The sequence below is a fragment of the Schistocerca serialis genome, chromosome 5 (genome assembly GCF_023864345.2).
Source record: "Schistocerca serialis cubense isolate TAMUIC-IGC-003099 chromosome 5, iqSchSeri2.2, whole genome shotgun sequence".
NCBI lineage: Eukaryota > Metazoa > Arthropoda > Insecta > Orthoptera > Acrididae > Schistocerca > Schistocerca serialis.
Window position 1 is genome coordinate 364,519,122 of NC_064642.1, and position 23,893 is coordinate 364,543,014.

Below are 23,893 nucleotides of genomic sequence, written 5' to 3' on the forward strand. Positions count from 1 at the left end.
AGTATAGATGTAGATGTCGATCTACAGTCATGCTCATAAATTAACGATAATTGCAGAATGTGGTGCCATACAACGTGACTCTACATAAAACTGGCGCTAATAGCATAGGCGCATAGGGAACACACACGACACAGATCTGTACGTCTATGGTATTGGTGATAAGTTGAGAAAACCGTCCCGAAACACATGTGCTACAAAACGCCACTGTTTCCTGCGCATTTACCCCGACATCAGTATGGAATATGATCACCATGCACACGTACACAGGCCGCATAACTGGTTGGCATACTCTGGATCAGGTGGTCGAGCAGCTGCTGGGGTATAACCTCCCATTCTTGCGCCAGTGCCTGTCGAGCTCCTGAAGTGTCGTAGGGGTTTGAAGACGTGCAGCGATACGTCGACCGAGAGCATCATAGACGTGCTCGATGGGGTTTAGGTCTGGAGAACAGGTAGACCACTCCATTCGCCTGATATCTTCTGTTTCAAGGTACTCATCCACGATGACAGCTCGGTGGTGCCGTGCGTTATCATTCATCAGGAGGAAAAGGCGGACATACTGCTGCAAAATGACGTCCCGATACGCATGACCTGTTATAGTTTCTCTAGACATGCAGGAGTGTATGTGCACCAATCATAATCCCACCCCACACCGTCAAACCACGACCTCCATACAGGTCCCTTTCAAGGACATTAAGGGGTTGGTATCTGGTTCCTGGTTCACGTTAGATGGAAACCCGGCGAGAATCACTGTTCAGAATATACCTGGACACGTCCGTGAACATAACCTGGGACCACTATTCCAATGACCTTGAAATGTGTTCTTGACACTAGGCTTTACAGGCTCTCCTGTGACCAGGGGTCAGTGGAATGCACCTTGCAGGTCTCCGGGCGAATAAACCATGTCTGTTCAGTTGTCTGTACACTGTGTGTGGAGACACCTGTTCCAGCGGCTGCGGTAAGGTCCCGAGCAAGGCTACCTGCAGTACTCCGTTGCCGTCCGCAGGCACTTATGATGAGATATCGGTCTTCTTGTGGTGTTGTACACGGTGGACGTCCCATACTGTAGCACCGGGACACGTTTCGTGTCTGCTGGAATCGTTGTCATAATCTTGATATCACACTTTGTGGCACATGGAGGGCTCGTGCTACGACCTGCTGTATTTGACTAGCTTCCAGTCGCCCTAGTATTCTACCCCTCATAACGTCATCAATATGTGTTCTTTGAGCCATTTTCGACACACAGTGACCATTAGCACTTCTGAAAACGTCTGCACACTTACTCGCTGCGCCGTACTCTGGCATGCACCAACACACCTCTGCGTATGTGGGCTGCTGCCAGTGCCACCGTGCGACGACCGCAGGTCAAATGCACCGCAGGGTCATACCCCGAGGTGATTTAAACCCGCAAACCGCTCACCAGACCGTTGTTTCACCATGTATCAGCATTATCCTTAATTTATGAGCATGAATGTAGAAGTCATAGTATGAAAAACACTTCTGAAACATTGCGGAACTACCTCCGCCGTGAACTAAAACCTCCACACACTGCACGTTAAACGCCTCATTGAGCTGTTGGTGCACTCGACAACTTGAATAGTGTAGTCTCATCCATTAAAGACGTGTATCTGTGTACAAAGATCTTCCGCGAGGTACCCGATTTCAATCATCCCGCCGGCCGGAGTGGCCGTGCGGTTCTAGGCGCTTCACTTTGGAACCGCGCGACCGCTACGGTCGCAGGTTCGAATCCTTCCTCGGGCATGGATGTGTGTGATATCCTTCGGTTAGTTAGGTTTAAATAGTTCTAAGTTCTAGGGGACTGATGGCCTCAGATGTTAAGTTCCATAGTGCTCAGAGCCATTTGAACCATTTTTCAGTCATCCATTGCTTGCTATTCCCTTCGCAGTGTTTGCTCATAAACTGGTCGAGACAAACCTGTATTCTCTGACATCAACTATTCCTGACGAGTTTGCAATCGATTGTTATTCACAAGAAGGGACATCCGGCTCCAGTCACTGTCGGTTACACTCTCTTTATGAGCACTGTTCTTACGCTACCAGTACATCACAGATTTTTTAAAGAATCGATCTCTCCTGTGCAAAACAGCTTCAAACGTCTGATTACTTTACAAATGAGTCAATACATTACATATTAGACGTTAAGCTTGTAAGCAAAAAGAAGTTTAAAATTAATTGAAAGTCGCTAAGTGCATTCATCATCTAAAAATGGGAGACGTCATACTCCTGAACTACGTCTCATAGAATGACAGAATTTCGCAGATACATTCGCTGGTATATGTGGATACTGTCTGCTGTCTGTGTTTTGAATATTGTTATGAGTAAATATGTAATAAATTAAAAAGTCATGCCGGATGCTGAAGTTTTAATGCATGAGGAGCGAAAATGTAAGCCTTAAACCTTTTTTCCGTGTTCCTTATTTAGGGACTGACAGTGCAAAAAAGTTTCATTGAAGTTTGGGATTATGTCTAAAGCTTGTTGGCAGTCGCGAAATGCTCTCATTCTCAAATACCGGATGCATATAGCCCGGGTAATTGGGACACAAAGAATTACGACCCTCAAGACATATACACGATCTCTAAATGCAATACTTGTTTTACTATATTAAACCTTGAACATAATACGATTTAATGAGTGGATTATGATAGAATTTTACATTTATAAATTCGGTTAATAATTATATGAAATATTGTGACGTTCTTAGGTTAGTTAGGTTTAAGTAGTTCTAAGTTCTAGGGGACTGATGACCACAGATGTTAAGTTCCATAGTGCTCAGAGCCATTTGAAATATTGAAAATCAAATTTTTCTCGCCCCCTGTAGCCGTCAGATAGACATCCCGCAGCTGGGATGTTGCACCATACACCAGGTTAGCAGTTTAGTAATGGCTGCGAGCACACACATTGGACAGTCTATACTGATACACCATCAAATGCAGAGCCATCTGTTGATTCATTACGAAGCTACAGAAGTTGCTTTGGTTCGTTTCCAGTTTAACAACATGTACGGCCGATCCAAAATTACCAGTGTTCTTTTTAACGGGGTAACTAACATACTCCAAGACAAAAAACCATGCAAAATGAAGGAATTGCCGAATAGGACGGAAATAGGTAGTTGTGATGTGCATGTACAGGATTTCATGACATGATCTAACTGAAATGTTACATTCTTCTGCAGTCTCTCGGACAGTTAGTTCTCGATTGGCACGCACAATTTCGTCGACGTTCCTGACAAGAGCGTCGTCGGTAGGCGTCGAAGGGCCTCGTGAACGAGGGTCATCTTTAATTTCCGTCATTTTTAAACCGTGTGAACCGTTCGTAACACTAAGTAACGCTTAAGCACTCATCAGGCTTCGTGCATCATTTGATGTGTTGAGATTTTCTTGAGTTTCAAGCAAAATTTAATGCAAACGCGTTCCTTCACTAACCCTGCCATCCCGAAATTCTTAAAAAATGCGATACAACGTTCTACTCAGTACAGCGCTGAACAATAACTAACAGGATCGTGTAATCCAGAATGAGATTTTCACTCTTCAGCGGAATGTGCGCTGATATGAAACTTCCTGGCAGATTAAAACTGTGTGCCCGACCGAGACTCGAACTCGGGACCTTTGCCTTTCGCGGGCAAGTGCTCTACCATCTGAGCTACCGAAGCACGACTCACGCCCGATCCTCACAGCTTTACTTCTGCCAGTATCTCGTCTCCTACCTTCCAAACTTTACAGAAGCTCTCCTGCGAACCTTGCAGAACTAGCACTCCTGAAAGAAAGGATACTGCGGAGACATGACCTAGCCACAGCCCGGGGGATGTTTCCAGAGTGAGATTTTCACACTGCAGCGGAGTGTGCGCTGATATGAAACTTCCTGGCAGATTAAAACTGTGTGCCCGACCGAGACTCGAACCCGGGACCTTTGCCTCTCGCGGGCAAGTGCTCTACCATCTGAGCTACCGAAGCACGACTCACGCCCGGTCCTCGCAGGAGAGCTTCTGTAAAGTTTGGAAGGTAGGAGACGAGATACTGGCAGAAGTAAAGCTGTGAGGACCGGGCGTGAGTCGTGCTTCGGTAGCTCAGATGGTAGAGCACTTGCCCGCGAAAGGCAAAGGTCCCGAGTTCGAGTCTCGGTCGGGCGCACAGTTTTAATTTGCCAGGAAGTTTCATATCAGCGCACACTCCGCTGCAGAGTGAAAATCTCATTCTGGAAACATCCCCCAGGCTGTGGCTAGGCCATGTCTCCGCAGTATCCTTTCTTTAAGGAGTGCTAGTTATGCAAGGTTCGCAGGAGAGCTTCTGTAAAGTTTGGAAGGTCGGAGACGAGATACTGGCAGAAGTAAAGCTGTGAGGACCTGGTGTGAGTCGTGCTTCAGTAGCTCAGATGGTAGAGCACTTGCCCGCGATAGGCAAAGGTCCCGAGTTCGAGTCTCGGTCGGGCACACAGTTTTAATCTGCCAGGAAGTTTCAGAATCGTGTAATGTTTGAATTCTCCATTAGTAGCGTAGCGCTTGACACAGTCACGTAGATTAAATATTTGGACGTAACATTGTAGAGCGATATGAAGTGGGACAAGCATGTAATGGCAGTTGTGGGGAAGGCGGATAGTCGTCTTCGGTTCATTGGTACAATTTTGGGAAGATGTAGTTCATCTGTAAAGGAGATCGCTTATAAAACATTAATACGACCTATTCTTGAGTACTGCTCGAGCGTTTGGGATCCCTATCAGATGGGATTGAGGGAGGACATAGAAGCAATTCAGAGGCGGGCTGCTAGATTTGTTGCTGGTAGGTCTGATTATCACGCGAGTGTTACGGAAATGCTTCAGGAACTCGGGTGGGAGTCTCTGGAGGAAAGGAGGCGTTCTTTTCGTGAATCGCTACTGAGGAAATTTAGAGAACCAGCATTTGAGGCTGACTGCAGTACAATTTTACTGCCGGCTACTTACATTTCGCGGAAAGACCACAAAGATAAGATAAGAGAGATTAGGGCTCGTACAGAGGCATATAGGCAGTCATTTTTCCCTCGTTCTGTTTGGGAGTGGAACAGGGAGAGAAGATGCTAGTTGCGGTACGAGGTACCATCCGCCACGCACCGTATGGTGGATTGCGGAGTATGTATATAGATGTAGATGTAGACATACAACAATGAAACTTCCGGCAGTTACACATGAAACACAGGCGTGTGCCGGGGTGCCAACCGCATCTCGATCCAACACAGCATTGACGCGAAATTACCAATGTTCCGGAATTTTTTGAACACGCTTCGTACGCCAGAGTTCATCAATGAAAGAAACTTTCGAGTGATGGCGCGCCAGTCTCTCGACAACCAGTGACCAGATGTTTTCATTTGGTGACACATGTGGAGAACGTGATGGCCAGGGCAACGGTGGAACAGCCTCCGTGTCGAGTTACCTAGGACTGCAAGGGCAGCATGCTGCGGTACTGCGGAACAATGAACTTCCGTCTCCATCTGCCACGATCCTGCCGCTCTCGCATATCGGGACATGCGGTTAGAAGGTTTTCCTTCTTACACGAAGCGTAACACGATCTTCTCACCAGCATCCTGCATTCAAGTGCGACGTGTACATGAGAGTGAAACCTGGTTGGTAGGTACTCAGAGAGCGCACAAGATAAGGTTACCATTTGTGGATGGGGCCATAAACATTTACTCTGTCTGAGTTACACAATCAAACACACAAATTATTTTTTCTTAAAACCACTTATTTACATATTGCTTTAAAAGATCACAATTAGACAATACGGCTGAAGGCAAGTTAAAGAAAACTTGAGATGCTTTCTGGGCTGAAGGCCAAAAACCAATCAAAACAAGAAAAGCTGAAGGCCTGGCTTAGAAATCAAAAGCAATTAAAAATAGAAGGTACAAATTAAAAAAAACACGCAATTGAAAACAATTAGCGGCTGAAGGTCTACACTACACGTCTGAAGGACAACTATAATTAAAACACATTAATAAACAATTTTTTAACCAAGAAATTTCTTTTAAAACTTACAACCGAATGGCCAAAAGCCTAATTAATGAAGTATTAACTTATTGCACAGCTTAGGCCACAAACAAATTTGAAACAACAGCTGAAGGCCTTAACACCAAGTCAGACAAACAATTCAGCATAACCCCTTCCTTCTTATTAAAATTTCTCCTTTAAAGAATACACAGGGCTGACGGCCTTATTAAAATGGGTTCACGTAAACCCTAGGCTGAAGGCCACACATAACAGATCGAACAACTAACGGCTTAGGGCCTGGCTTACAAACAATTTCTGATAGAACAAATTTTAAGAAAAACATTTTTTAAATAAAATCAATCTTCAAAATTTTAATTTAACACTGCTAAAGGCCTTTATGTAAAATTTAAAAAGAACTGAATTGATACATGGCCGAAGGCCTCGCACAATACGTTGAACTAAAATGAACATCACAATTTAAAACAAACAAAACAAGTGGTGCTCAGAAGTGTTCCAAGGGTCGGCCTGAGAAGGTAGCTCAAACGTAAGGTGAGGTGGGACAGGCAGCCAAGAGTTGAAGTATACGGTCGCAGGTTCGAATCCTCCCTCGGGCATGGATGTGTGTGATGTCCTTAGGTTAGTTAGGTTTAATTAGTTCTAAGTTCTAGGGGACTGATGACCACAGATGTGAAGTCCCATAGTGCTCAAAGCCATTTGAACCATTTTTTTAAGTTAAGTAATTGGATAGCAAACCCGAACTAGGCACGGCCCAAGGACCGACCAACAATTTAACCAATTCCCTTCCGTCCGACCAACGGCACAATGATGCAAAAAATCGGCCGAGGATGAGGATACGAACAGCAATACGTCTTCAGAAATTGCCGTCTAAAGACAGCAAAGGGAACAATATCCACTCTTAGGAAAATATGAACTGAACAATTTAAAAGGCTGTCGAACTACACGCTGGGTCAGACAGCATCAACACGACGAGGAAAGGCACACTGCCAGAAAACTACACTAAGGACCAGGGCAGGTAACTGGGGCGTTAACGGCCACAGGGCAGAAAATACTGCTGGTGCACTTCACTGGCAAGTAACAGTCAATTTAATAATTAATCACAATATAGGAAGACGGCTGCAAGATTTGGCCCACTCCAACACATCATACATTGCTGCTAGCCTGATCGGCCCAGGGAGCAAAACCCACAAATGAACGAAGAGATGTCACAGTAGTTGAGGTTTCATAATAGGTTAACTGATCACTCAACTTCAGCGTCCAGGTTCGGTGGGCAACGAACTTTGTTGCTCTCGCAGCTAAAAATACAGTACTAGTATGGATAAGTGGTGGTGCTGCCACCCAAGGAAGCTAGCCAGCAACTTCGTCACGCCACTCGATGTGACAAAATACCAAAGGAAAAACGGCATGAACGCGAGCCGCACATGGCTCAGAGAGATCTGCCGTGTGATCCTCCCATATACGCAAAATGTAGCTTATGTTAACCCGCTCCTGCTTTGCGCAGTACACTTACTGCTGATTCGACGCTTATTACTTGCTGCTCTAGTGTGCTACCAAGCAGTAGTCAAAATACACAGCCGGCCGCTGGTGGCCGAGCGGTTCTAGGCGCTTCAGTCTGGAACCGCGCGACCGCTACAGTCGCAGGTTCGAATCCTGCCTCGGGCGTGGGTGTGTGTGATGTCCTTAGGTTGGTTAGGTTTCCGTAGTTCTAAGTTCTAGGGGACTGATGACCTGAGATGTTAAGTCCCATAGTGCTCAGAGCCATTTGATCCAAAATACACGAGTAGAGGTGTATTATTTTCGTGTGTTCTACAACAGATGAGTTGTATTCTAATGTCAATGAGTACATAAATTTTGCAGAGGTGCTTAAAATATTTCAGAAAACCCTGATTCGGAAACTTGAACCGATGTTTAAGCACACTGAAGCGGCAAAGAAACTGGTATAGGCATGCTTATTCAAATACACAGATATGTAAACAGGCAGAATACGGCGATGCGTCGGCAACGCCTATACGAGACAACAAGTGTCTGGCGCAGTTGTTAGATCGGTTACTGCTGCTACAATGACATGTTATCAATAATTAAGTGAGTTTGAAGTTGGTGTTATAGTCGGCGCACGAGCGATGGGGCACAGCATCTCCGAGGTAGCGATGAAGTGGGGATTTTCCCGTACGACCATTTCACGAGTGTATCGTGAATATTAGGAATACGGTAAAGTATCAAATCTCAGACATCCCTGCGGGCGGAAAAAGATCTTGCAAAAACGGGACCAACGACGACTGAAGAGAATCGTTCAATGTGACAGAAGTGCAACCCCTTCCGCAAATAGCTGCAAATTTCAATGCTGGGGCCGAGCGGTTCTAGGCGCTACAGTCTCCGACCGCGCGACCGCTACGATCGCAGGTTTGAATCCTGCCTCGGGTATGGATGTTTGTGATGTCCTTAGGTTAGTTAGGTTTAAGTAGTTTTAAGTTCTAGGGGACTGATGACCTCAGAAGTTAAGTCCCATAGTGCTCAGAGCCATTTTTCAATGCTGGGCCATCAACAAGTATCAGCGTGCGAATCTTTCAAATAAACATAATCGATATGGGCTTTCGGAGCCGAAGACCCACTCATATACCTTTGATGACTGCACGACACAAAGCTTTACGCCTCGCCTGGGCCCGTCAGCATCGACATTGGACTCTTGTTGACTGGAAACATGTTGCCTGGTCGGACGAGTCTCGTTTCAAATTCCATCGAGTGGATGGATGTGTACAGGTATGGAGACAACCTCATGAATCCATGGATCCCGCATGTCAGTAGGGGACATTCAAGCTGGTGGTGGCTCTGTGCCGGCCGCGGTGGTCAAGCGGTTTCAGGCACTTCAGTCCGGAACCGCGCGACTGCTACGGTCGCAGGTTCGAATCCTGCCTCGGGCGTGGAAGTGTGTGACGTCCTTAGGTTAGTTATGTTTAAGTAGTTCTAAGTTCTAGAGGACTGATGACCTCATACGTTAAGTCCCATAGTGCTCAGAGCCATTTGGTGGCTCTGTAATGGTGTGGGGTGTGTGCAGCTGGATTTATATGGGACTACTGATAATCTAGATACGACTCTGACAGATGACACGTACGTAAGTATCCTGTCTGATCACCTGCATCCATTCATGTCCATTGTGCATTCCGACGGACTTGGGCAATTCCAGCAGGACAATGCGACACCCCACACGTCCAGAATTGCTATAGAGTGGCTCCAGGAACACTCTTCTGACCTTAAACACTTCCGCTGGACAACAGACTCCCCAGACATGAACATTATTCAGCATATCTTCGATACCTTGCAACATGGAGTTCAGAAGAGATCTCCACCTACTCGTACTCTTACGGATTTATGGACAGCCCTGCAGGATTCACGGTGTTGATTCTCTCCACCACTACTTCAGACATTAGTCGAGTCTATGCCATGTCGTGTTGCGGCACTTCTGCGTGCTCGCGGGGGCCTTACGCGATATTAGGCAAGTGTACCAGTTTCTTTGGTTCTTCGTGTTTAAGGGTTGTTCTGCCACAGGCGACTCATAGTGCATATGGATTGTATGCCTTTGGTTTCATTGTTAGAAAAATAGATACAAGAGATAGTGGTTTCTAACGTGTTTTGATGACGCCTGGGTTGGTGCCGGCAGCTGCGCCTGGAGGACCAGGAGCGGGTGAGACAGCTGACCAGGAGCCCTGGGGCGCTGCCACGGGCGTTTGAGGACCTGGTGGTGAACAGTGGCGACGACCGCAGGCTGCTGCTGGAGGACAAGCGCCTGATGGAGGAGGCCAGGTACTTCTACAAGCCAGACCGCTACCGCGGTGACCCCGCCTTCTGGGCGCCGCCGTGGCTGCTCAGCGACCAGGTAAGACTGCCTCATCACCCAACCGCAACTCATTTCGAACTTATTTCTCATTAGCTGCATTTCTCGAGAGATTCAATGTCTGTAATACAAAGTCAATGGCCCGTGTGCCTTGTTGCTACTTATACAGAGTGAAAAGTATTTAAACCGACAAACTCTTGGAGGTTGTAGGGGACATCAAAACAAATATTTTTCCCTAATGTCACTTTTTCCTATGAGGAGTATTTAAACCGGTAGAGGAAGATTTATCTGGTGGCAAATTAATTAAACCAACAAACACTTTTCCATTTTTTTATGACCAAGAGACAACAACTAGGTAGCAGATACGTCCCAATTAAACAGTCTCCAACAACACCGACCCACACATTAACGAAGAACCGCACTTGATGAGCGCTAGTAACTGTGGCATGTGGGTTATCCTCACTCCAAACATGCGAATTGTGCATGTTGAAGACTCCATCACGCCCGAACGTTGCTTCATCGGTAAACAACACAGAGGACCGAAATGTAGGATGCATTTCACACTGTTCCAGTTACCACTGCGAAAACTGTGCTCTGGGTGGATAGTCAACTGCTTCCAGGTTGTGGACACGCTGTAAGTAAAATGGACTAACAATTGCTCTCGAAGGACTGTTCTTACATTCGTCTGATTCGTCCCCATGTTACGTGCAATTGCTCGAATGCTGATTGAAGGATCCCACTCCACATGCTGCAAGACAGCTTCCTCAAATTGCAACGTTCTTACCGTGCGACGGCGTCCCTGTCCAGGTAATCTGCTAAATGACCCGGTCTCACGCAGACGTTGGTACACAGCAGCAAAGGTCGTATGATGCGGGATACGGCGATTAGGATATTGTTGTTGATAAACCCGCTGTGCAGCTCGTCGGTTGTGGTGCGCTACGTAGTACGCACCAACCATATCGTGTACTCGCTCCAGGTGTATCGCTCCATTAGTAAACAGAGACAATGCACTACTACACTGGTGGAAAGCAGTTTCCTACAACTGAAGAGCGTAATAAAAGATCGTAATATGGCCTCTATCAACTGAAGAGCGTAATACGGCCTCCAACGGTTTAAATAATCCTCGTAGGAAAAAATGACATTAGGGAAAAATATTTGTTTTGAGGTCCCCTACAACCTCCCAGAGTTCGTCGGTTTAAATACTTTTCACCCTGTACAGCAAATGCAAACCGCATCGGAAAATGCAATCGCTTTAAATCGAAGGTCGTATTTGAGTCACTAGATGTCAACAGAATGCGACGAATGAATACGCCTTCACTGCGGTAGGGTGTTTATGACCAATACACATTCTTTTCCTCGGTGGTATATCGAATGAATTGAAATCTACCCCAACTAAACTTATGCTGCAGCACACCCTGCGTGAACGTCGTATAAAATAAGGCCAAGAGAAAGCACGTTCTATTTTAGTAGCGTAGGCCTATCTTCTTGCTGCAAATAACGACGGGGGTTGGATTGAGAGACTACTTATGGATCTATTTTCTAGCTTATTTAAACAAATCAACACTTCAAAGTACCAAAAATTATCATAAAGGAAACAAGATGACTTAGCCGATAGATGGTAATCCAAGCTAACAGCGACGCCTCTTAATGACCACACTAAGCAACAATCAGATAAGACATGTTAATGTAACGACTTTAAATCTTTTGCTTCCGGAGAAAGTTGAGTTGTGATTTCTTATTAGTGTTCGATGAACAGAACTTCGGTATTTCTGTTAAAGTTAGATATGAACTAAAGGATGCTCTGTCTGAATTTTTATTCATTTCTTCAAAAGAGTTTTCGCAAACTTTATATTTTCCCCGTATGAAAAGATGATTAGTTGCCCCACGTGTTATTATTTTGTGTTTTTGTAGATTTCTTCTTTTTCTATTGTTTCGTCTCAATTTGCACTGTTTCGGGTAGGGCTCTGTTTAACATAATTCGAAAAGTTTGAACAGTTTACGTCACAGTTCGGAAAGTCTTGGTTTCTGGTCGATCTTTGAGAGACCGACGATCTAGTGACTTTTGTTGGTGCTATATTCCACGACCTGCCTTAGCGTTTGTATAGCACTTTGCATTTTAATAATAAAAGTAACTGTGAAACACAGTCTAAAATACCCTCTAGGGCATATCAATAAATAAGAGTTTGCAGTCATGGTTCTGTCAAAGTCTCGCCCCGCGATCTAGTGACATCTGATGGTAGTATCTCCAAGACGGGTCTTGCAGCTGTAATTTATTCTCGCGATACGAGTAATAATCAGCTTACCACGATATAAAGTCCACCTGCTTAGCAGAGTGTTAACGTGTTTGCCCACCATGCAGTAGGCCCGGGTTAGATTCTCGGTGTGGTTGCAGATTTTCTTCGCTCGTGGGCTGGGTGTTGTGTGGTCCTCATCATCATTTCATCATCACCGACGCGCACGTCGCCCACGGTGTCGTCATCTGAAGTACGACTTCACCACGATCTGTTTCATTTGTTAGACACTAAATTTTTCATTCATTTTTGTCGTTGTTTCAACTGAACGTAGAAATTTAAAGTTAAGTCGGCCAAGAACATTGAAATGAATCGGTCGAGTACTTTTTGAGACAGTAAAATTGTTTGCCTCTGTAACTTACAGATTAATAGGTGATGGGAAAGTTTACTGCGGTGGGTCAACATAATAAACGTTACGCTTTCTGCGGACCTATTAACGTAGTTTATTGTGTTATTTCATAAAGACTTACAGCAAAGATATACAATTTTTAAATGAAACTATAGTTGTTTTTATCATGCACTGAATCATTGAAACCAGCCGTTTACAAATGAGTTTAAATCGCATTCGTATCTTGTTTAGTTTGGGATCTACAACCCTTCAAAATTTCATGGGCGGAGACCACACGCTGTACATAACGCAGTGAGTCTTCTGAAGGTGCTGCGGGCGAGATGTCACGTCGCCGTTGTCACGGGGCGACAAGCTTCCTCGATGCGCTGTTAAAGACTGCCGGCTGTCGACATATGCGGCTGTCGAACCACACCCAGTGCGCCGCGGTTACTGACGTCTGATTAAGACGGCATACACGTACAACGAGTAGGTTGACTTGTTGCCGATGCTCGGCGTATGCCACTGAAGCAGCCATGGCGAGTGCCGTGAGATATCCTAGGAGAAGAGCTGCGGCAGCCATTACGTTATTACGTGCTGAACAACGACTTCGGGAAACAGACAGCTTGGGAAGGCGCAACAGTAACGGACGAACACCTGCAAGAAGTGAGGAGATGGAGGTGTTTGTTGTAGCTGCAATACACCACAATCCCCATGTCAGCTTACGAGACATTGCTCCAGTCGCTGATATCTGCGTTAAATCTTTGTGGCGTATAGTACATTGTTGCAGGTTTCATCCGTACCGATGGACACAGATCCAGGAGTTGCAATGGGAACGATTTAAATCGGAGAATTTCATTCTGTGAACGGGTCATGCGTAATTTCACTCTTGACTCCTTACAAAGAGTTATGTCCTCTGATGAGTCCACGTTCACAAATTATGGTACAGTGAACCGTCATAACATGCACTATTGCGCTGCAAACACCCTCGATGGGTACGACCTGTCGAACATCAACGTCAGTGATCTATTAATGTATGGTGTGGAATCCTTGGGGACGAAATTGTGGGTCCACACTATTTCAGAGGTACATTGTCGGGTGAGATGTATTGGGCTTATGTATTTTGATGCTCTCCTTGAACATGTGTATCTAGACATCAGAGCCTGTACGTGGATGCAGCACGATGATCATCCAACCCATTCTGTACATATTGTTGTGGAAGAACTGAACAACAGATTCTCTGGAAAATGATTGGGGCGCCTTACTCCTCACGAACGGCCGGCATGATCGCTCGATTTAACACGAGTAGATTTCTTTTTGTGGAGATATCTGAAGAATCGAGTTTATGTCACTGAGCCCACAACCCCAGATAATCTAAACCGGCGCGTCGTGGAAGCATGTCGCTCCTTGACACCGGCGATGTTGCATCTCGTCCGCAGATCCTTTAGAAGGTGCATTGCGTCGTGCATTCAGGAATATGGACACACGTTTGAACACCTCATTTAGATCAACATTCCGTATCCAGGACGTCCTTCACCGCACAGTCACGTATTATGTACAGCGTGTGGTATCCGCCCCTGAAGCCTTGAAGCGTTGTAGATCCAAAACTAAACGTGATAGGAATACGATTTAAATTGATTTGAACAGAGCTGGTATCAACGATTACGATGATTGATGGAAACGATTATTGTTCCATCTAAAAAACTGTATCTCTTTGCTGTAACTCTTCGGAAAATAGCACAATGAGCTATGTTCGTAGTTCCGCAGAATGTGTAACGCTCCTTACGTTGACCTACCGCAATACATTTTCCCGTCGCCTATCACTTTGTCAGTTGCAGAGGCCAACACTTTTTAGCCCATGTCAGCCAAATGTTCATTAGGGGATCGTGAAGAAATTTGAAATAAATCGGCCAAGAATTTTAAAGATTTTTGGCAATAACATCTCCCCTTTATATATTACGCACATATATGTTTCAAGTCAGACTACGAAACCTTATGCCGACAGTGTTATTCGTCTAGTCTTGTAGGCTAAGAGGCGAAAATTTCATCCAGATCGGAATGAAACTGTAGATTTGTATGAATACAAACGAACAACCAACGGACAGTCTTCTTTCTATGTATAGACTGTCACCTACCTTCTACATGTTGTCCGACGGGCGTGGACGCAAAGGTGCTTGGGGAGAGATCATGATACCCTATCACCCAACAAGGACATTTTGTTAAAGGCGTTTATATTTTTAAATACATGAATTTCTAAGTTTTGCATGTATCTACTCTCTCCTCTGCGTTTGACAATAGAATTCAGTTTGCTCTCTTAATATTGACACCTTTGCTTTCATTTCAGGGAAAATCACTTTGACTTCTCTGTATGGTGACTCTGTCCTTCCAACGACCATTCCCTTTTCAATTTCATCACTTTTTTTTCCTGCAGCCAGTTCACTGTAGCTTCCTTGCACTTCTTATTTATTTTGTTCCAAAATTACTTTTTCCCGATTGTTTTGTATTTCCTTCTTTTGTCGATCAACTGAAGTCCTTTTTTAGTTACTCAAAGGTTCTCTCCAGTTACCTTCCTTAGGGTCATATTTGTCTGCCTAAAATTTCTGAGAATGCTCTTATTACGGATGTCTGTTCCTTCTTCAACTGAACTGCCTGCGGTGGTATTCACTATCGCAGTATCTATAGTCTCAGAGAACTTCAACCAGACATAACAATTCCTCAGTACTTCAGTATCCCAGTTCCTTTCACAATAATTCTCCCTGACGATTGACTCCAGTCTACCCTTCAGTTATTATCGTATTGTGATCTGAATCTATGTCTGCTCGTGGGTGCATCTTACAATTCAATATCTGAGTCCAGAATCTCTGCCATACCATTATGTTATCCCGCTGGTATCTTCTTGTGTTTCTAGGCGATCAAAAGTATCCGGCCACCCTCCCCCCCCCCCCCCCCACAAAACATACGTTTTCATATTACGTGCATTGTGCTGCCACTTACTGCCAAGTACTCATATCAGCGACCTCAGTAGTAATTAGACATCGTGAGAGCGCAGAATGGGGCGCTCCACGGAACTCACGGAGTTTGAACGTGGTCAGGTGATTGGGTGTCGCTTACTCCTAAACATCCCTAGGTCCACTGTTTACGATGTGATAGTGAAGTGGAAACGTGAAGGGACACGTGCAGCACAAAAGTGTACAGGCTGACCTCGTCTGTTGACTGACAGAGACCGCCGACAGTTGAAGAGGGTCATAATGTGTATGTAATAGGCAGACATCTTTCCAGACCATCACATAGGAATTCCAAACTGCATCTGGATCCACTTCAAGCACTATGACAGTTAGGCGGGAGGTGAGAAAACTTGGATTTCATGGTCGATCAGCTGCTTATAAGCCACACAAAACGCCGGTAAATGCCAAACGACGCCTCGCCTGGTGTAAGGAGAGTAAACACTGGACGATTGAACAGTGGAAAAATGTTGTGTGGAGTGACGAATCACGGTACACAACGTGACGATCCGATGGCAGGGTGCGGGTAATGCGAATGCCCGGTGAAAGTCATCTGCCAGCATTTGTAGTGCCAACAGCAAAATTCGGAGGCGGTGGTGTTATGGTGTGGTCGGGTTTTTCATGGAGGGGGCTTCCACCCCTTGTTGTTTTGCGTGGCACTATCACAGCACATGCCTACATTGATATTTTAAGCCCCTTCTTGCTTCCCACTGTTGAAGAACAATTCGGGTATGGCGGTTGCATCTTTCAACACGATCGCGCACTTGTTCTTAATTCACGGCCTGTGGCGGAGTCGTTACACGACAGTAACATCCGTGTAATAGACTAGCCTGCACAGAGTCCTAACCTGAATCCTATAGAACGCCTTTGGGATGTTTTGGAACGTCTAGTTCGTACAAGGCCTCACCGACCGACATCGATATCTCTCCTCCGTGCAGCACTCCATAAAGAATGGCTTGCCATTCCCCAAGAAACCTTCCTGCACGTGATTGAACGTATGCCTGCGAAGGTGGAAGCTGTCATCAAGCCTAAGGGTGGGTCAACATCATACTGAATTCCAGCATTACCGATGGAGGGCGCCACGAACTTGTAAGTCATTTTCAGCCAGGTGTCCGGATACTTTTGATCACATAGTGTACGTCCTCCTCTTGTGATTCTTGAGCTGTGTATTTGCTATTATTAGTTGAAATCTGTTGCAGAACTCAAGGAGTCTTTCTCCTTCCTCGTTCTTTCCAGAAATCTCCTATTTACCTGAAACTCTGCCTTTTATTCCTTCTAGTACTATGTCGTTCTAGTCCTCCATGATTATTAAATTTTCATCTTCCATTACATACCGATCGCCTGTGCAGTGCCCTCATATACTATCTTTGTCTTTTCAGCTTTTGCTTGTGACTTCTGCATATAAACCTGACCATTGTTGTGAGCGTCGGTTTGCTGTCGATTCTGATAAGAATAATCCTACCAGTGAACCATTCACAGTAACTTAATCTCTGCCATACCTTCCTGCTCATGACTAATGCTACTCATGTTCTACCATTTTATGTTGCTGTTGATTTTACCTTACTTTCGGCTTTCCCGAAACACGTAATTTCCCGAAACATGTAACTTTTTTAATTTGCAGACTCCTATTTTATGCAGACCAATATTTGAATTTTACATTTCAAATTTTCTAGATTCCCTATCACATTGAGACTTTCGACATTCCCCGCTCTGCTCACAGAAAGTTGTTCTTTCGTCAGGTTTTCAGTCTTTTTCACATGGTCGTCTCCGCCTTGGTAGTCTCATCCTGAAAATCCAAATGGGGACTAATCCCAAATATTTTGCCAGTGTGAGAGATCATCTTTATACTATTTTTCAGTTAAAGCCTGTATGTGTCTTTGCTGTGGTTTCCAGTGACTTTTGCATTCTTAACCCATTGATCACTGCTAATTTTATCGACTTTAGGGGATGTTACCCATCCCAAGGGAAAGTGGGTATCATAAACCTTCATCCACCCATTCGCCCGCTTTGAGAAGTTCCTTGGCAGGGTGATGGTAACTCTACATACCGGAAGTCATCGACAGACATTGACGAAGATTTTTCATTCAAAAGCTAATCTTTATCTTTCATTGAATCCGGAACCCAAGACGTTTTGATTAGTAGGCCCTGGGACCTTATCATGTCTTGTTCATGAGAGTCTCCAAACACCGTTAAATGAAATTTGGTTCCGTAAATCACAACATTTTGTTTGATGAACTGAAGTTTTATGGTCTGAATGACTTTAGCTAAGTAATGGCTCATATCACAGTTTAAAAAAGGTAGTATGCTGTACAACATAATTAACGAAAACTAGACAGGGGATATATTTCTGACTGAGGATAAATCGTTAATCGAGTACTGTATTAGATGTAGCATGTGTCTCTTATCATATCTCGCAGAATTTGTTCTTTTTTCAGAGGACACAAGTATTTAAAAGAAGTTTTTTTTGCAAATGGTGCCTTAACTAAAAAAAATACTATTTATTCAGTTCTACAAATCACAGGGTACGACATCAACGATATATTTAAATAGGCAAAGGCTAGAGTTAATGTGTACAGCAGAATCGTCAAACTTATTGAGTGCACAGATTTCTGATAATTTTAATTGAAAACCGACCCCTTCTTTAGCCATTTAAAAATTCAGTTGAGCCAGTTTTGCACTTTTTATCTTTACAGGTTTTGGAGGAAGACAAACAAATTAAGAAAATTTGCCTATTTCCATTTAATAATACCAAGGTAATACTTCTTTAAGAAATAAAGCTTTATATCATAAGAATAATAAGTGGCACTAAGCCATGATCGTCCTGTAGACTACTGTTTAAGAAGTTAGGAATTTTAACTACAGTATCAAAGCGCACATTTTTCCTCCCAAAATTCATTGTGAATAATCCATTAGAGTTCAGAAATAACTATGATGACATTAAAACATTAGAAGAAAATGATGACTTTAATTAATTTCCACTAAAACCAAATTCAGCACAGAAAGAGCAAATGGAGATCCTGCATATATCTTTGATCAGTTACTGCAAAAGTATAACATAAGTTCTTCTGTTACTAAAGGAAGTATTATCTTCCGTTAAGTGATTGGTGTGATGGTAAGTAGTCGAATTAAATCAGGCGATGCTGATAGGATTAGATAGTTAAACGAGTCGCTAATATCAGTCTTCGATGGGTGACCATCCGGGCCGCTATGAGCTGTTGCCATTTTTCGGGGTGCACCCAGCCTCGTGATGCCAACTGAGGAGCCAGTCGACCGAATAGTAGCGGCTCCGGTCAAAGGAAACCATCATAACGACCGGGAGAGCGGTGTGCTGACCACACGCCCCTCCTATCCGCATCCACCGCTGAGAATGACACAGCGGTCAGATGGTCCCGATGGGCCACTTGTGGCCTGAAGACGGAGTGCTAATATCAGTCAGTGAGTCTTACTATTTGGGCAGTAAAATAATTAACGGTGGTCGAAGTAGAGAGAATATAAAGAGCAGATCTCCATAAATAGTGCTGAGAAATTTTTTAACAATGAATATAAATTTAAGTGTTAGGAAGTCTTTCCTGAAGGTATTTGTGTGGAGTTTAGTAGTCTTGTATGGAAGTGAAAAATGGCCATTAAACATTCTGGAGAACATGAGAATAGAAGCTTTTGAAATGTGGTGCTGTAGAACAATTCTGAACATTAGATGGATAGAGCGGATAACTAATGAGGAAGTACTGAATGGAATTGGGGTAAAAGAAATTTGTGGCACAGTTTGAGTAATAGAACAGATTGGTTGGCAAGACACATCGTAAGGAATGAAAGAATCATCAGTTTGGTAATGAGAGGAAGTGTTAGGGGAAGGGGAGAAGGGAGAGGGGAGGGGGCGAGGAGAGGGGAGGGAAGGGTCAAATTGCAGAGGGAGACTAAGGCTCCAATACCGCAAGGTGGTTAAAGTATTTATGCACAGATGAAGAATAGTGTGGAGAGTCACATCAAACTAGTGGTTGGACTGAAGGCCACAACAGAACATCACTATATTTCAACAGCAATAACCTGTAAATTCTCATACTACATTGTTACAGTATGCCATGCATGTGGCTCATGGAAAATGTCATCAAATAATTAATGGTTACCTTTTTTTTATTTCGCATACAATAAATCCAAAATGGTTTCCACGGTGCAGACTAACAGTATATTTTTCCTAATTTTTATTACAGTGTGTGTGTGGTAAGGTAAATTATACACACGTGTGGCTGGGTTGTGTCGCCAGGGCAACCCGTGCCTGCCCGAGTGCTCGGCGCCAGAGGTGACCCCGCAGCCGCGCCTTTTCGCTGGCGTGCCTTGGCCAGTGAAGCTGCGGCCTGCCGCCAGGTCTGCGTTCTTGCGCTGGCGCCAGCTCGAGTACCGCGCGCAACGCGCCCGGGAGCTCAAGTACGAGCTGAGCGAGATGGCGCCGCACAGGCCGGACATCGACGCTCTATACATCAAAGGTGGGGTGCGAATTAATCGAATCTTACTGAAGCCTTCTTTCCTAAATACAGGACCAGATTTATGAATAGGCCAGGTAGGACGGAGGCTAGGGCTCTGAGATCAAAGGGGCGCTAGGAAACCTCGATCAACCCCACCAAAATTCTACCAATCCCTCCCAATAATTTTAACATCGTGCACTTTATCTTGCTTTCCGCATCCACTTGCCTGTTCCTACAAGAACTGTTTATCAGCTCATGTCTTTCCCACCTCCTCACCTACATTGAAAGCCTACATGTGCCGTACATTTCCCATAAACTCGACTCCAGCAATCTCATTGGTTTCCCTCTAATCATAAATTTTGTATATTGCCGCACATAGAGGGTGATTTGCGAAATCTGGAAAATTTCCGTAAAAGAATGGAATTTTTTTTTTGGCACTTTATGGATGATAAGCTTGATTGTTCCAAGGACATGAAGAGTTTCAACAATGTACAACATACAATAATTGAAGCAGCCAGGACTCGAACCTGGTTCTTCTTGCTTGGTAGGCAGAAATGTTAACCATTACTCCACCACAGCACTATGATTAACATTGCTGCACGAACTACCCAAGCTAAGTACCCTCCCCAACCCAAACTTCAATTCATATATTCTTTTTTTTAAGTCTCTTCTTTATCTACGATTATGATTGAAGCAGAAATGTCCCAGGGAAAAATATAAGGTCTATAAGTACAGCATGCAGTTCATTGTCGACAGTTGTTTGAATCGGCCAGTGTGTCGACTGTGACTGAAAACAGAGAAAACTGAGTTTCGTGTTGTATTTAAACATTTTCATATGAAGGGCTGGGCTGCCGTACAAATCAAAACAGAATTTGATGAAGTTCACGCAGACTCTGTACTATCATTGAAGACCATCGGCTCCTTGATTAAAGATTTAAATGGTTCAAATGGCTCTGAGCACTATGGGACTCAACATCTTAGGTCATAAGTCCCCTAGAACTTAGAACTACTAAACCTAACTAACCTAAGGACATCACACACACCCATGCCCGAGGCAGGATTCGAACCTGCGACCGTAGCAGCCTCGTGGTTCCGGACTGCAGCGCCAGAACCGCACGGCCACCGCGGCCGGCCTATTAAAGATTTAATCGTGGTCGGACAAGCACAGCAGACGAAGCGCGCTCCGGCCGTCGATTTGAGGTCACCACAAAGGAAACCATTGGCGGAATCCATGATAAGGTAATGCAAGACCATCGAATAAAATTCGTGACATTAGTGAGACTGTAGGAATCTCAACTGAACAAGTACGCAATACCCTGCATAGGGAATTGGTTGTGAAGAAGCTGTACGCGAGGTGGATGCTGCAATTGCTCACAGTCGACCAAAAGCGCAACCGTCACAATATTTTAACACAATGTCTCGCGATAGTTAATCACCATTCGCAAGACCTTCTGCTGGATACTAGAGTAAAAAAAGCAGTCAAAACAATGGATAAAGGCTGGTGAAAGTGGACTGAACAAGACAAAGATCATTTTGGCAACTGGTAAGGTGATGGCCACTATTTTCTGGGTTTCACAAGGAATAATCCCCATACATTTCTTGGAAATAGGCAGAACCATAATTGGACCCTATTATGCGTCATTGTTGGATCGTTTGAAACTTGTGTTGGCTGAAAGTAGACCAAGTTTAACACGCAAAAAGGTGCCCTTTTGCCAGGATAACGCATCGCACCACACATCAGCGATAACAACGGTGAAAGTGCATGAACTGGGATTTGAATTATTCCCTCATCCACCGTAGTCACTAGACTTAGTCCCAAGTGACGCTTCTCTGTTCCCTAACGTGAAACTTTGGCTTGTTGGGAAGAAATTTTCATCGTATGAGGAAGTGGTATTTGCACTAAACAACTTTTTTGCGGAATTTGACAGAACCTATTTTTACGATGAGATGATAAAGCTGAAGAATCGCTGGAGCAAGTGTATATTCCTTAAAGGAGACTATGTCGAGAAGTAAGGTCAGTTGTTTACGAAGCAAACTTTTTTTTTTTGCTTTTTTTCGAGAATTATCAAACTACCCTCGTATATTGACGCATCACACAGACTCTCCACTGACTTACTTCCCATATCCTCTCTCAGCTCCGATTTAACACACTCTTGCATCCTGACAACGAAGTCCCTACTTATACCAACTGTCCTATCTGTTTTATCCCATTCCCTCTATCCCTTTCCGATTTCAAGAGTTTCTCCCACCTCATCCCTCCGTTTTCGTTCCTCCCCTTAACGTTGGCCTGGCCCCCATCAAAGCTATCTGTATCCCGAATCCAATATTTCCTCACTAACCACCCTCTCACACTATACACAACCTCACAACCCAACCCACCTGAACACGGTAGCTTCATAAACACTTTAACAATGAAACGTCCCCTTAGAACAATTATACACGACTGTGCTTAACCTGACATACAATATTTTTAGCGCAACGCAATCTGACTTTCAAAAATCCCTACAAAAGAATGGCCCTGACTAACATTAACCTATGCGTTTCACAAATCGCTTACCTCACAAAAATCTTGGTTACTCGAACTACTGCAATACAGCGAGCGCCACTACTGCCAGATAAATAAAAGATTCAAACTACGGAAGGCACTAACTACTGATAGGCATAGTTAGCAAATGAAAGATTTTAATAGAGAACAAACAATGTATTTACCTTAATAGTCATAATATATATAGCAGTTCATGACAAATTACAAAACTCCGCCATCTCTCTCCCCACATCCACCACTGCTGGCGGCTCACCTCCAACCGCGCAACGCTACGCGCTGTTCACAGCCAGCTGCCTAACACTACAATGGCGAGTATTACAACAATGCAAAGCAGCCACAGACTGCACACAGCACAGCCAGTGATTTTCATACAGAGGTGGCGTTACCAATAAAAAAACCTAAACAGCCTACTTACATAGCCCCCATGCTCCCCACAAAAAATTTTACAAATTGTTTTGGGCAGTGGCCAATAATGATTTGATAAAATTTTTCATAATTACAATAACAAAGATATCAATTGCACACACTTACTGATACAATGTTGGTCAAAAGCTTAACTTTCTCACAGTCCATAAAGACAGTCCTAATCGTTCATCACCATAAAATAGCAGTGTTTTTCTCAAAGTCTTCATCACCATAAAATAGCAGTGTTTTTCTCAAAGTCTGAGCAGTAAAAGAAAATGCACACAGAAGTAGTGGATTTCCATGCAGTCTTGAAGAAGTAGCGTTGTCCTTCCAACGGAAAGACAGTGCTGACTCGACATGCAGACAGGTTATGGGCCACAAGAGAGCAAACCCACAGCGGAGTCAGTCGAAGTTTTGAAGAGTGTTGGTGGGTAGGTCATCACAGAGCAGACCCACTGTAGTCCTGGTAGAGATTACGGTATTGGTGGGCCACCAGAGGTGCAGACCCACTGTAGTCCTTGTAGAAGTAATGGTATTGGTGGACCATCAAAGATGCAGCCCCAATGTAGTCCTTGTAGAGATGGCCAGCAGCCATCTGCTGCGACTGTGCAGGTGCACAATCACCATCGAAGAGTCTTACAGAGAAGATAGCAAGTCCATAAACCACCACTTGTGCACGCACAAAGTTTTTAGAATTGTCCTTAGAACCAGCAATGCTGTTATCCAGTCCCTTGCTGAATTATTAACACACGTGTAAACACTAACAGTCCCTACTTCTCACATATTGTCCATATACTATGACCAACAGAAACGTGTGCAGTGCAATGTAACTTACAAGTTACTTAATTTGATGAACTGGTGTCAAGTACAATTTTATAACATAAGAACACAATAACAAAGGTACAAAACACATCATTAAAAACATAATAATACAGATAACATTTGTAGTAATAGGGGCTTTACAAAAGAGTAGAAATAAACATATACATCAGTGTTACAGGAATTATGACATAAGTAAATACATAAAATATCAGAATAACTGTTGAAACATC